The sequence below is a fragment of the Physcomitrium patens genome, chromosome 7 (assembly GCF_059467195.1).
Source record: "Physcomitrium patens ecotype Gransden chromosome 7, ASM5946719v1, whole genome shotgun sequence".
Classification (NCBI taxonomy): domain Eukaryota; kingdom Viridiplantae; phylum Streptophyta; class Bryopsida; order Funariales; family Funariaceae; genus Physcomitrium; species Physcomitrium patens.
Window position 1 is genome coordinate 5,726,175 of NC_143416.1, and position 13,227 is coordinate 5,739,401.

The window sequence follows — 13,227 nt, forward strand, 5'->3', positions numbered from 1 at the left end:
TATTTGATGAATGATGTTTTTTAAAAATTCTTAGATAAGTTTATTATTTGTTATTTTAATGATATCTTAATTTATTCTAAGATTTTTAAAGAACATAAAAAACATGTGAGATTAGTCTTGCAAAAATTATGAGATATAAGATTATATGCCAAATTAGAAAGATTTGTATTCTATCATCCAAAAGTAGAGTTTCTTAGATATATTATATCTAATGAAGGCTTGTTAATGGACCCGAAGAAAGTCCAAGCTATAACAAAGTGAGAAATTCCAAAGACAATACAAGATGTATAATATTTCTTTGAATTTGTTAATTTCTATTGGATATTTATCAAGAATTATTCCTAAGTTGTTGCTCATTTTACTTAGTTGACATCCAAAGATAAATTAGAATAGGAACTTCAAATACAAAGAACTTTTCAAGATTTGAAGGTAGCTATTATTATAGCTCCAATCTTAGTGCATTTAGAATTTACAAAGGCCTTCTATATGGAGACCAATGCTTTTGATTTTGCATTAAGAGTTGTACTATCATAGATGGAAAAAAATGGAAAGTTCTACCTACTTGCATTCTATTCTAAAAAGTTTTTAATTGTAAAGATTAATTATAAGATTCATAACAAAGAACTTTTTATAATTATAGATTCTTTCCAAGAATGATGTTATTTATTAGAAGGCACTATACATCTTATGATTGTATATATAAATTATAAAAATTTGAAGTATTTCATGTCAACTTAAATTTTGAATTGCTGCTAAGCTTGTTGGAATATGTTATTGTCTTGTTTTGATTTTATGATTATATATTAAGTAAAAAACTGGCAAGGATTATCAGACGCTTTATCAAAGAGATGATATCTTACTCCAAAGGCCAAAGAAGCAATATTTGATCAATAATATATCAATTTCTTTATGCCAAAATAATTTCATCTTTATTACTACTTCTATTATTATACTTATTGATTCAAGTTTCTTGAACAAATTTGTAGAAGATTAAGTAAAGATTCATTGGTTTATAATATCAAGCAATGCCTTGACAATGACAAGTTCAATTTTGTGAAAGATATTTTGTATTGTAAACATCATTTATATATTCTAATTCGACTAACTTGACTTTCTGTTATTTAATCTTATCATGATTTTCTAGTTGCAAGACATTTTGTATTTAGCAAAATATTAAAACTTATCTCTTCATAGTTTTGGTGGCTTCAAATGTGGAAGACTATGTAAGATTCTGTCTTTTCATGTGACATTTGTTCAAGATCTAAGAATTCTTGACATCATTCTTATAGACTTCTACAGCCACTATTAATTTTGAAGTGACCATGGTCTTCAATATCAATAGATTTCATCATTGATTTACTTCCATTAGCTACATTTGATACTATCTACGTTGTTGTGGATTGACTTATAAAAATGGCACATTTTGTCTTGTGTAAGAAAAAAAAAAAAAAAAAAAAAAATTGAGGAGAAAAGGCAAGGCTCTTTTCTGACAATATATATTGATATCATGGCCTATCCAATGACATCATTTTTGATTGAAGACCTCAATTTATATCAAAGTTTTGGAAATCTTTTTTTGAAATATTGAAGGTGGATATTAAACTTTCTTTTGCCTTCTACCTTCAAATAGATGGTCAAAAAAAATAAATTAATCAAGTTTTGGAGCAATATTTGTGATGTATCATCAACTAGTAATAAGATGATTAGACCTTATATTTACTTTTAGTAGATATTCTTCATGTTTCAACTTAGAAAATACCATTTTCTTCCAATCATGGTTACTATTCAAAGCTTGATTTATTAAGTATATCAAAAGATAAAAATCTAGCAACTAAAGTTCTTGCCAAACAATTGTCACAATTCTAGACAATTTTGAAGCTCCATTTATAAGTAACTAAAGTTTCTTATAAAGAATCTTCAAAAAAATTTAGAAAAGAATTCCTTACTTTTTAAATAATAGATAAAGTATGGTTTCTTCAATAAAATATCAAGATCAATTGACCTTGCAATAAGTTGGACTACCAAAGATAAGGTCATTTTGTATTTAAAAACAAAATAATCTAATGGCTTATTGGTTGGACTACCCACATCTATGAAGGTACATCTAATTTTTTATGTTTTATTTTTAGATGATTATTTACAATCAACTATTTTAAAAAGAATACAACCATTACTGTCTTATATTGAAATAAATAATAATGTGGAACATGAGATGAAAAAGGACTTTGCTTCTTATCAACGAAGAAGCAAGTTGGAGTAGTTATTAATTGGCATGGCTATAATATTAATGAAGGTATGTAAAAATTAACAAAAAAATGTAATTAATGTGTGACAAAAGATAGATGGATTCTATTGAAGCTATCTTCAAAAATCTTAATCTAATTTAGGATGACTTCTCTTTAAAGCTACTACTAGGATGTTATTATTGTTTAAATTGAGGTGTTTATTGGTGACTTGGAATTTATGTAATATAAATAGGACTAGTACTCTTAGCTAGTTCATACAATTGGTGTCACATCTATAATTCAAAATTTAATAGTACTTGGTTGATTGGCTATGTTAAGTTTGTATAAAATTTTGTATTAATCTAGTAGTGTAATTGAAAGATATCTAGGTTTTGATACAAGAAGATATCAAAGATTGGTAGTTGTCAAGGACAAGGACTCGATGAAAAAACAGTTCAGACAAGTAAGCCTTCACTCAAAGAAAAGTAACAAAATATGAATAATAAGTATGTATATTGAAAAGAGAAACTAGAATGGCTATTGCCAAAAGACAAGAAAACTAGAGACCCTTGAAACTAGACTAGAAGCAAGAAAGGAGTTGACAAGAGTGAAGAAGCCTTCACTCTTGTCTCTATATATACTATCTAACTAGGGGCTACATGGCGACGTTCTATAGGACCTCCAATATATGTTGACTTTGTAGGACACATGCCTTGACTTACAAGGCAAGTTCTTCTACGTGTGGGCCACATAGTTAGCTTGATCTTCAAGCTAACAACATGTGTGGCACATGGCCAACTTGTTGACCACGTTTCTAATCCAAAAAGTCAATTAAAGACACCTATGAAGTCAAAGCAGTGTCTAGGAAGTTTCTAGGAAGCTTCTATATTAAATATTATAGAATTAACTTACTTTTATCTACTTTTACTTACTTCTACCTATTTCTATATGTAATTATTAGCTTACATGATTATGGCCGTGACATTACCTCCCCTTCTTGAGACGAGTTCCACAAGGAGCGGTCATCATATGTTGAGAAAATCTATAATGCGACGAATTATATTCGCCACATATTCTGATCTCTGTTCTCTTCGAAGATGATTGATAGGGCCTCTCAACCATCGGTAGTGTCCCATACCAGGGCGGGAAGACCACCTAGTTATTTGATCATTGTTGAGGCCTTCGTAACTTCCTTCGAATAGAATATTTGGAACACCATTAGGAGTTGTTCCTACCTCTAGCAAAATCACCAAACATCGGGAGTCCTTTCCCAAATCGTGATACCAAACGCGTTGTATCTCACCATCTATTCGAGGAAGAACATGTCGTTCTTGAAGATGTTCATCTCGATTGCGTCGTCTTGAAGTTTGTAACAATCGTAATGTCTCATCCAGCAGGTCAGCAAACGAAGGTTCTTGAGTTGAATCCGCTGGTTGTTGGCTCTCCATCTAATTAGCATCACAAATACAAAGAAGTTACAAACAAGGATAGGAAATTGAATGTTATCTTGCCTCAATCTTGTCTCTTTTATAAGAGAGATTTTCATCTTAGTTTCGATGGATGTTGTTCATGAAAAACTTTGACTTTAGCTGATGCATTTGCTAGATTCCTGGATGGCTCCCATGTGCGTTCACTAATATCATATCCGCGCCAATGAACAAGATATTCCAGCTTATTTCGGCGCCGCCTTGAGTCTAATATCTCTTCCACTTCAAATTCTTCATTATTATCTACTTCTATACGAGGCGGTGGCATTTATCTTCTTTTTTGTATATCCACTGTCTTATATGATTCAACAAGAGACACGTGGAATACAGGATGGATCTTCATTGACTCCGGTAGATGTAACCGATATGCAACTAGGTTGATCTGTTCAGAAACAGAAAAGGGGCCAAGCCTACGATAGTCCAACTTGTCACAAGATCGAGTAGTCTTGATATTGCGACAAAGTAGCCATACCTTATCACCCACGTTGACTTGTGGTTGCTCCTTACGATATAGATCTGCGTTTATCTTTTGTCGTTCTTGAGCTTCCTTCAATTGCTTCTTCATTATTGCATGTAACTCTGACAACCGATTTGCCATATCTTCTGCTGCAGGATTATCAACTTTTGAAAAATCAAAAGTATCAAGTCGTGGATGATAGCCATAATTGGCAAAGAAAGGTGTTTGTTGCATGGAAGAATGTACCGTATTATTATAAGCAAACTCTGCCAATGGCAGAAGGGTTGTCCAATCATCTTGTTGGTAGTTGATAGTACACCTTAAATATTGCTCCAAGACTTGGTTTACGCGCTCTATTTGTCCATCAGTTTGAGGATGGAAAGCCGAAGATAGCTTTATGTCTACTTTTAAAATCTTGAAAAGGGTCCTCCAAAATCTTGACACAAATTGAATTCCCCTATCTAATATGATATCTTTAGGTAATCCATGATAGCAATAGATATTATCAATGAAAAGCTTAGCTGTTTCTTCACCTGTGATAGATTTTGTACATGGCACAAAATGTGCCATCTTGGTGAAACGATCTACTATGACAAATATAGAATCATAAGATCTTGAGCTTGGAAGATCTGTGATGAAATCCATAGAAACAGAAGACCATGGTTGTTCTGGTATAGATAATGGCTGAAGAAGTCCGTAAGGTCGATGATGAGGAATTTTTGATCTTGAACAAATATCACATGATTGTACAAAGTCTTTGACTGACTTCCACATTTGTAGCCACCAAAAATCTCTTGATATGAGTTTCAAAGTCTTATTATATCCAAAGTGCCCTACTGCTCGAAAGTCATGACGTGCTTGAAGAACACGTAAACGTACTTCTCCTTCTGGAACATATAGGCGTCCTTCAAAATATAATAGATTATTCTTGAACTCGAACTTAGAAGGATCATGAGACTTATAAGAATTATTCTCGATATCATAAACAAGAAGGTCTGAGGACATACTGGACTGGATTTGCTTGAGAAAAGTTGAATCAACAGTCAATGTTGATTTCATTGCTCGGAGATGAAATTGCTCCGGTTTCAAGAGGACCGTTCTTTGTTGCTCAAAAGCTGCATCTCCTTCTTTTGGTGCAAAATAAGAACGTCTAGATAGGGCATCGGACAAAATTTGTTGTTTTCCTGGCCGATAAGTGATAATGAACTCGAATCTTGACAAAGACATACTCCAATGAGCTTGACGACGATTCAATACGCGTGCTGACATGAAATACTCGAGGTTCTTGTGATCTGTATACACAGTGACTGGACTAGAAGCGCCTTCTAGATAATGACGCCATTCTTGAAAGGAATCCACGATCGCAAGAAGTTCTTTATCGTGGATCTCATAATTGATCTCGATTGCTGAGAATTTTCTTGAATGAAAAGCTATCGAATGAAGTTTGTCATCTGATCCCATTTGTGATAAAACTGCATCCAAGGCAAAATCTGATGCATCTGTTTCCATAAAAAATGCCTTAGAAAAGTCAACACGATATAAGACTGGTGTAGAGACAAACGATGTCTTTAAGGCTTCAAATGCTGCTTCCGCTTCTTGATTCCATTGGAATTTATCTTTACTAGTCAAGCGTGTAAGTGGAGCTGCAACTCGTGAGAAATCTTTGATGAAGATCCAATAGTAATTGGCAAATCACAACAAACATTGGACATCTCTTGCTGTCCTTAGAATCTTCCAATCCATGATTGTTTGGACTTTCTTAGAATCCATCATGAGACCATCATTTGAAATGATGTATCCTAAAAAGTCAACTTGAGTAGTGTGAAATACACACTTTTCCATCTTGGCGTACAATCCTGCATCTCTAAGTTTTTGTAATACTTGACGAACATGTATTTCATGTTCTTCGACGTTCTTAGAATAGATCAGGTTATCGTCTAGATAGCAGACGACAAAATTGTCTAAGAATTCATGAAATACATCATTCATGAGATGTTGAAAAGCAGCTGGTGCATTCGTGAGTCCAAAGGACATGACATTATATTCGAAATGTCCATACCTGGTTCGAAACGCAGTCTTCCATTCATCTCCTTCTTTGATTCGTACTAGATTATATGCTCCTCTTAGATCTATTTTTGTATAGATCTTAGCTTGATTCAACTAGTCAAGGAGTCCTGATATCAAAGGTAATGGATACCTGTTCTTGATTGTGATCTTGTTGAGTCCTCGATAATCAACACACATTCGTAAAGATCCATCTTTTTTCTTTACGAATAGAATTGGAGCTCCTACTGGAGATTTTGAATGGCGTATGAAATTCTTCGCTAAATTCTCGTCAATATATGTCTTAAGTTCAGCCATCTCATCTTGCGATAAACTGTAAATTGGTCCAAATGGTCGCTGAGTTCCTTCCTTGAGGTCGATTGAACAATCATATGGGCGATGCTCAGGAAGAATATCTGCATTCTTTTTCTCAAAAACGTCTTGATACTCCTGATATTGACTTGGAATACCACTTGAAGTCTTTACGTTTTCAGAAATAGGTGCAACATAAATAGCAAAAGTTGATCCTTCTTTTGCTGCGTGTATAAATGCTCTTGCACCTATCAGTACGGGTTTTACTATATTAGACTTATAATTTTTTACTTGGTTGGTAGAACTATTATTAACGCTCTGGGAAAAGTCAAGTTTACGCGAATTCCAATCTATTCGAGGGTTATATTTTTCTAGCCAGGATAAACCTAAAATAACTAGATTGGACAGGGATTTAATTATGTTAAAAGCTATGTAGCTATCATGACCGTCTATTGTTACTTTTATAGGATGAGTTTCATGAGTGACATCTCCAGAAGACAAGGGACGACCATCTATGACTTCTACATGTACTGGTTTAGGTTTCTGTACAAAAGGTATTTTACGACTTTTAACAAATTGTTCATCTAAAAAACATGCTGAGGCTCCCGAATCTAATAAAGCAGAGGCTTTGTAATTCTTAGGTCCTAAATATAAGTCTATTATAAAACAAGGAGAGGGTTCTGAGGAGAGGATAGGACCTTCATTAGGAATTGTATAAGGTTCCAGCTGCACGGTCCCTATTGTAGCTGGACAAATCCGTTTTCTGACATGTTGTCTTCTTTGACCGTCGTACCCCTCATTTTATAGTTGCGTCGTTTCTTTGGATAATGTTGAGCAGTGTGCTTAGGTTCTCCACAATATAAACATAATCCTTCTTGACGACGACGAATCTTTTCTTGCTTAGTTAGGGGTTTAAAACGTACCGCGTCAATTTGCATGTCTTCTACTTCCGAATGTACGTTTGGCAAAGATGTTGATGTTGCCATTGAGTAATAACGTTGAGGTTCCCGTGAATGATTCTCAGATCGAAATTCGAAAAGTCGATTATCACATTTTATTGCAAAATCGATTACTTGACTCAAAGTTTGAGGATCAGGTAAGTTGAGCATCAATTTCTTTACTTCGTATTGCAATCCATAAAGAAATTGACTGATGAGTGCAGCATCATCCCTCTTGATGTCAATTACAAGTTGTCGAAATTGTGAAGCATACATTGTTACTGAGCGATTTCCTTGTCGCAGAATTCGGATCTTATTTGTTGCAACACGAGTTGCATCGTGTTCACCATACATAGATCGAAACTCCGCCAAAAATGCTTCCAAATTGTCTAATATTGGATTTCGTTGTTCAAGAAAAGACGAAAACCACGATAATACAAAACCAGAAAGTAGAGTGCCAATAAACCTGACTTGTGATCCTAGAGTTGGATAGCTTTGCGGTTGAAGTTCAATTGCCAATTGTACTTGATTGATGAACCCTCGAAACTTTGATCTCGTACCATCAAATTTCTCAAGTAAGGCAATTCTTGGTTCTCTAGTGCTTATAGGGTGTTGTACAATTGGAGAAGGAACGTAATTTGTTGTAGATGTTGAAGCAGCTCCGATCATCTCTATATCCCCACTTTCTACTATTCTTGTTCTTTCCTGTGTTGGTGAATTGAGTTGGTACATCGCAAGCATTAACTCCCTCATTTGCTCTTGCATTTGTGCCATTGCACTCTTCATTTCAACAAGCTCTGCCATAATGACACTATGAAGAAAAATTTGTTTGATACTGTTCAAGACAAAAGAAAAGAAAGACTTGATAACAAAGAAGATACTAAGAACAATATCAGTTTAGAAGTGGGTAATCCGCAAACTTCTAATACGCTTATGCCTTGTCAAGAGAAAGGGGTAATCCACTCTTACTCAAGAAAAACAAAGCTCTGATATTGTAAGTACACTCTTGTCAATCTGTCAAGGACAAGAACTCGATGAAAAAATAGTTCAGACAAGTAAGCCTTCACTCAAAGAAAAGTAACAAAATATGAATAATAAGTATGTATATTGAAAAGAGAAACTAGAATGGCTATTGCCAAAAGATAAGAAAACTAAAGACCCTTGAAACTAGACTAGAAGCAAGAAAGGAGTTGACAAGAGTGAAGAAGCCTTCACTCTTGTCTCTATATATACTATCTAACTAGAGGCTATGTAGCGACGTTCTATAAGACCTCCAATATGTGTTGACTTTGTAGGACACATGCCTTGACTTACAAGGCAAGTTCTTCTACGTGTGGGCCACATAGTTAGCTTGATCTTCAAGCTAACAACATGTGTGGCACATGGCCAACTTGTTGATCACGTTTCTAATCCAAAAAGTCAATTAAAGACACCTATGAAGTCAAAGCAGTGTCTAGGAATTTTCTAGGAAGCTTCTATATTAAATATTATAGAATTAACTTACTTTTATCTGCTTTTACTTACTTCTACCTATTTCTATATGTAATTATTAGCTTACATGATTATGGCCGTGACAGTAGTGTAGAGATGCATAGGATTTTTATAATATCTAAAGACCTATTAATTGAATCAAAGTGAAATTTGGCATAGTATTAAAAGACTTCAAGATCAAGCTACATATTGATTTTGAATTGAAGTTAATGGTTGAAAAGTGAGAAATCACTACTAGAATATCTGCCTCAACTTTCAAATTGGCAACTAAGTGGCATAAGTGTGGTTTTTGGACTTTTTTTTTACAATCTATAAGTAACATTAGATTAAATTTTTATTGCATATAAAAACCTTATATTCACATTTATATGAAAAATTTTACATTAAATAGTATGATTATTGTTTTACTTATCCTACAAATTTCTTTCAGAATAAATCCGTAGAGGGAGATTCAAACACAAGGAAAGACTATTGCATGAGCTTACACATTAGGGTCACACAATTAACCATAATTTAAACCACTAAAATACCAAGAAACACTACAATGCCTTCTTCCAATAATAATACTCCTTCATCAATTGGTAAAAATAATGTTGAACCTTGCACTCTCAGAAGACCGCTCAAAACACATAAATTCTATCCAACACCAGAAATAATAGACTTTACTCCAACTAATCTGGATTTAGACAATTTCTATAATCATAGACTTTCTCTATTAAAACACATACAACTCTCAATAAACAATAATCATAATCTTCCATCCATAATCAATCTTCCAATAAATTTTCATATAATCTAATCATATAGTACTTCAATTACATAATCAATAACTTATAAATCAATCTTTGATTTATTCCACAGATTCACTTTGCAGTATTTAAACACTATTTATTACTCTTCAATAACAAAAAAACAAAGAGGTAGTACCAAGCTTAGCTCTGCTCATGACTATCGAAGTTTGGCTCTTATAATCTCTTCTTCAACTTACTTATGCTTTACTTCTGAAATTCCAAATTATAACTGTCATTTCCTACTTAACTATTTTTCACAACTAATTAAATCACCTATTTTATTGAATTGACTATCCTAGAAATAATTAATCTACTTTATCAATATCTTACAAAAATAAATTTCTACCCCTTTTACATAGCCCTATTCTTAACTGTGCAGTGTTCTCGCAAAGATAAAATTGATACATATCTAAAAAAAAATTAAAAAAAAAAAACTCTACCAAATTGTTATCCCTCTAGTCAACCTAGTTGATCAACTACTGCATTACATATTATTGGTTCCACCAATTCTAGTTCCAAATATAAACTTTCATCTTCCTCTACTCCTTTAATTGGCTCCTTCTTCAATTGGGCTGAAAGGTCTTCATTGTATTCGCCCAATTCATGGACTTGAGCCTCTAATTTCAGGATTTAGGCATCCTTCAATTCCAATTGGTGCTGATGCTAAATCATCCAGTCTAGAACTTTAAAAATTGACATCATTGATACTTGTGACTGACCAATATTAACTAAATCATTTGCCAATTTTGTCACCTCAGCATTCAGTGCTTCAATTTCAACCCTCAACTACTCCGTTTCACATTTGTATTAGTCACTCAATATCACTTTTTTTTGCACCAAGAACTTTACCTTTTTCTATTCTACTTGCAACTGGTACTTGACTTTCTTCCGTTCCAAATCCCATGTCTGGCAATTCTAGAGCAATTCATCTTGTTGACCTTCCATGATCTTAAAGATGTGTTCTTTTTCTTTTGTCCAAGCTTCTTTTTTCTATAAAAAATTCTATTCCAATGTCAACCTCGACTCTGTATTCACTTAGATGATCTGTTCTTTTTTTGCAAATCTTCAATTTTGCTCCGATATCACCTTTTTGCTTGCCTCTAATTCTTGTTTGAAACTGCCTTCTACATCCAATACTTGTATCATATAATATATTTGTAAAATATACTTCAATAAAACATTCTTAAGATGTATGCCTTCTGATAGTTGGCCTTCTAGAAACGCCAATTCATTGGTATTTAACGAAATCAAGACTTCATTCTCATCTTCTTTCACCAAACTAATCGGAGCTGGTTCTGGTGCAACTCTGGAACTACCTCTTGTGCCAATGTACGACTAGATCCTTCAATTTTATATACTACATCTCCTAAATTGGCAGTCAGTGCCAATAAATTTTGTTCACCTTGTTGAGGCACTAGCTACGGTACATTTTTCATCGCTACTTACATTACTTGATTCAATGTAAATGCAATCACAACATACACATAGTTGAAACAATGTAACATTATAAATTTTCCTATTTTTCACTTGGCTCCCATTTTTGCATGAATACGGGTTACTACATAAGCTATCCAATTAAACACCATCATGTCAAGCATCTCTACTACTACAAATATTAACTATCTTGACATATATGTGTTGTGTCGACACAATCTTAAACACCTCAGTATGAAGCGCAACCATTCCATGAGCTTTTGTATAATTGCCTCAGCTATCTGCCAATCTTAGTTCTTTTCAAATGATGACATTCCTCCTTTGAAAAATGCTTGTGGGCTAATATCACTTGAGTCCATCACTCCCACCGCAAGCTCTCCAATTGAAAGATACAACACATTTTTTAGGATCTTCTCATCAATACAAATAATGTGTCCTTGTACTATACTTGATCTATCCTCTAGGTCATAGTTTGCAATGTATTCTTCCATTAATGCCACATTAATTGATGATAAGCTATCTGACCTTTGTAAAAATTGAAACATTTGTGCATTTCAAAAATCTCGTATTCTTCTTGGCATCTAACAGATCTCTAATTTCATAGGCTGTATATTAGTAACAATTACTACGGATGGTGGTCCCAAATTGTATTTAGCTTTTACATTTTGGCGACTTTTTTCTTTATCCATAGCTCTCTTTGAACTCTTAATAGCCATGATGCATACTCTTTTAAGTTCTAACCATCAATGCTACTATCAAGTACTCCCAAACCACAAAAAATTGTAATACAAAAAAACAACAATAGAATGCAACACCATAGAATCACCTTGAATGAATGTTCCACTCCTATTCTTTTACCTAGTGGTAATAACGACAACATATTATCCATACTGTTTATTTCTTCCACTGTCATATCTGACCTATGACTAATTACATCTCTAACTATCCTTTTAGTTGCCTCTACACCTTAGTCCACATATACCAATAAGTATAGCCCTAAGAAAAAAAAAATTAAAATCTGTCTCGGGTTTTAAGTATAATACAACCGTAATTGGTACCCATTAATACATGTACTGAATTGATAGCCCATAAAATCTTCTAATTAGACTGATCCATTGGAAAGTTCTTCAACTACTCGATACAGACCATGCCATTAGATTTGAAATTTTTTTGGAAAAGTATTAAAATGTCTATTATAAAGTAAGACCAAATCATTGGACATAAAACTTTTAGGTTGTAATTTACTATCGTAGTAACTCTTCTATCGTTTTTGGATAGCTTCCATTGTTAAAAGAGTAGTAGCCCAAATTTTATCCGATTCTTTTAATTTTGCCAACTGGTAGTGCACGGACTCTTTATCTTTCAGTTGTTTATCCACTGCAATCCATAAACTTTGGACTTCTACTTCAATAGGTAAGAGCACTTCTTGCCCGTAAATCAATTTGAACAAGGTGGAATTAGTTGTTACTTTATATACTATACAATATATCCATAAGGCTGTAAATAATTTGGTATTTCAATCAGTGCCTGCTTCCAAAATAGTCTTAGTTAATATCTTGCATAAAATATTGTCAGTCTCTTCATTTGCCCATTGGCTCTAGAATGATATGGAATTGTTTTCTTAAGCTTGATCTTGTACATATCCATCAAAGCTGTAATTGTAGAATTAATGAAATGGGTTCTTCGATCACTAATCAATTCTTTAAGACATCCTAATCGAGTGATAATATTCTTGTATAGAAAAGTGATGATAGTGTTTGCATTATCATGTCATGTGGTAAAGCCTCTACTCATTTGGTTACATAGTCCGTGGCAACTAAAATATACCACCTTTGTCCATTTTGCAACGCTAGTGTAATTGGTCCAACAAAATTAATTTTTCATTTTTCAAATGGTGCTTAGGCCAAAATTGGTACTAATGGCATGGTAGAAGTGCCAGTTGGTCGACCAATTCTTTGACATGGATCATAGTAGCAAACATATTGGTCTACATCTCAAAACATTATTGGCCACCAATATCCGGCCATTAAAGCTTTTCAAGCAGTACTA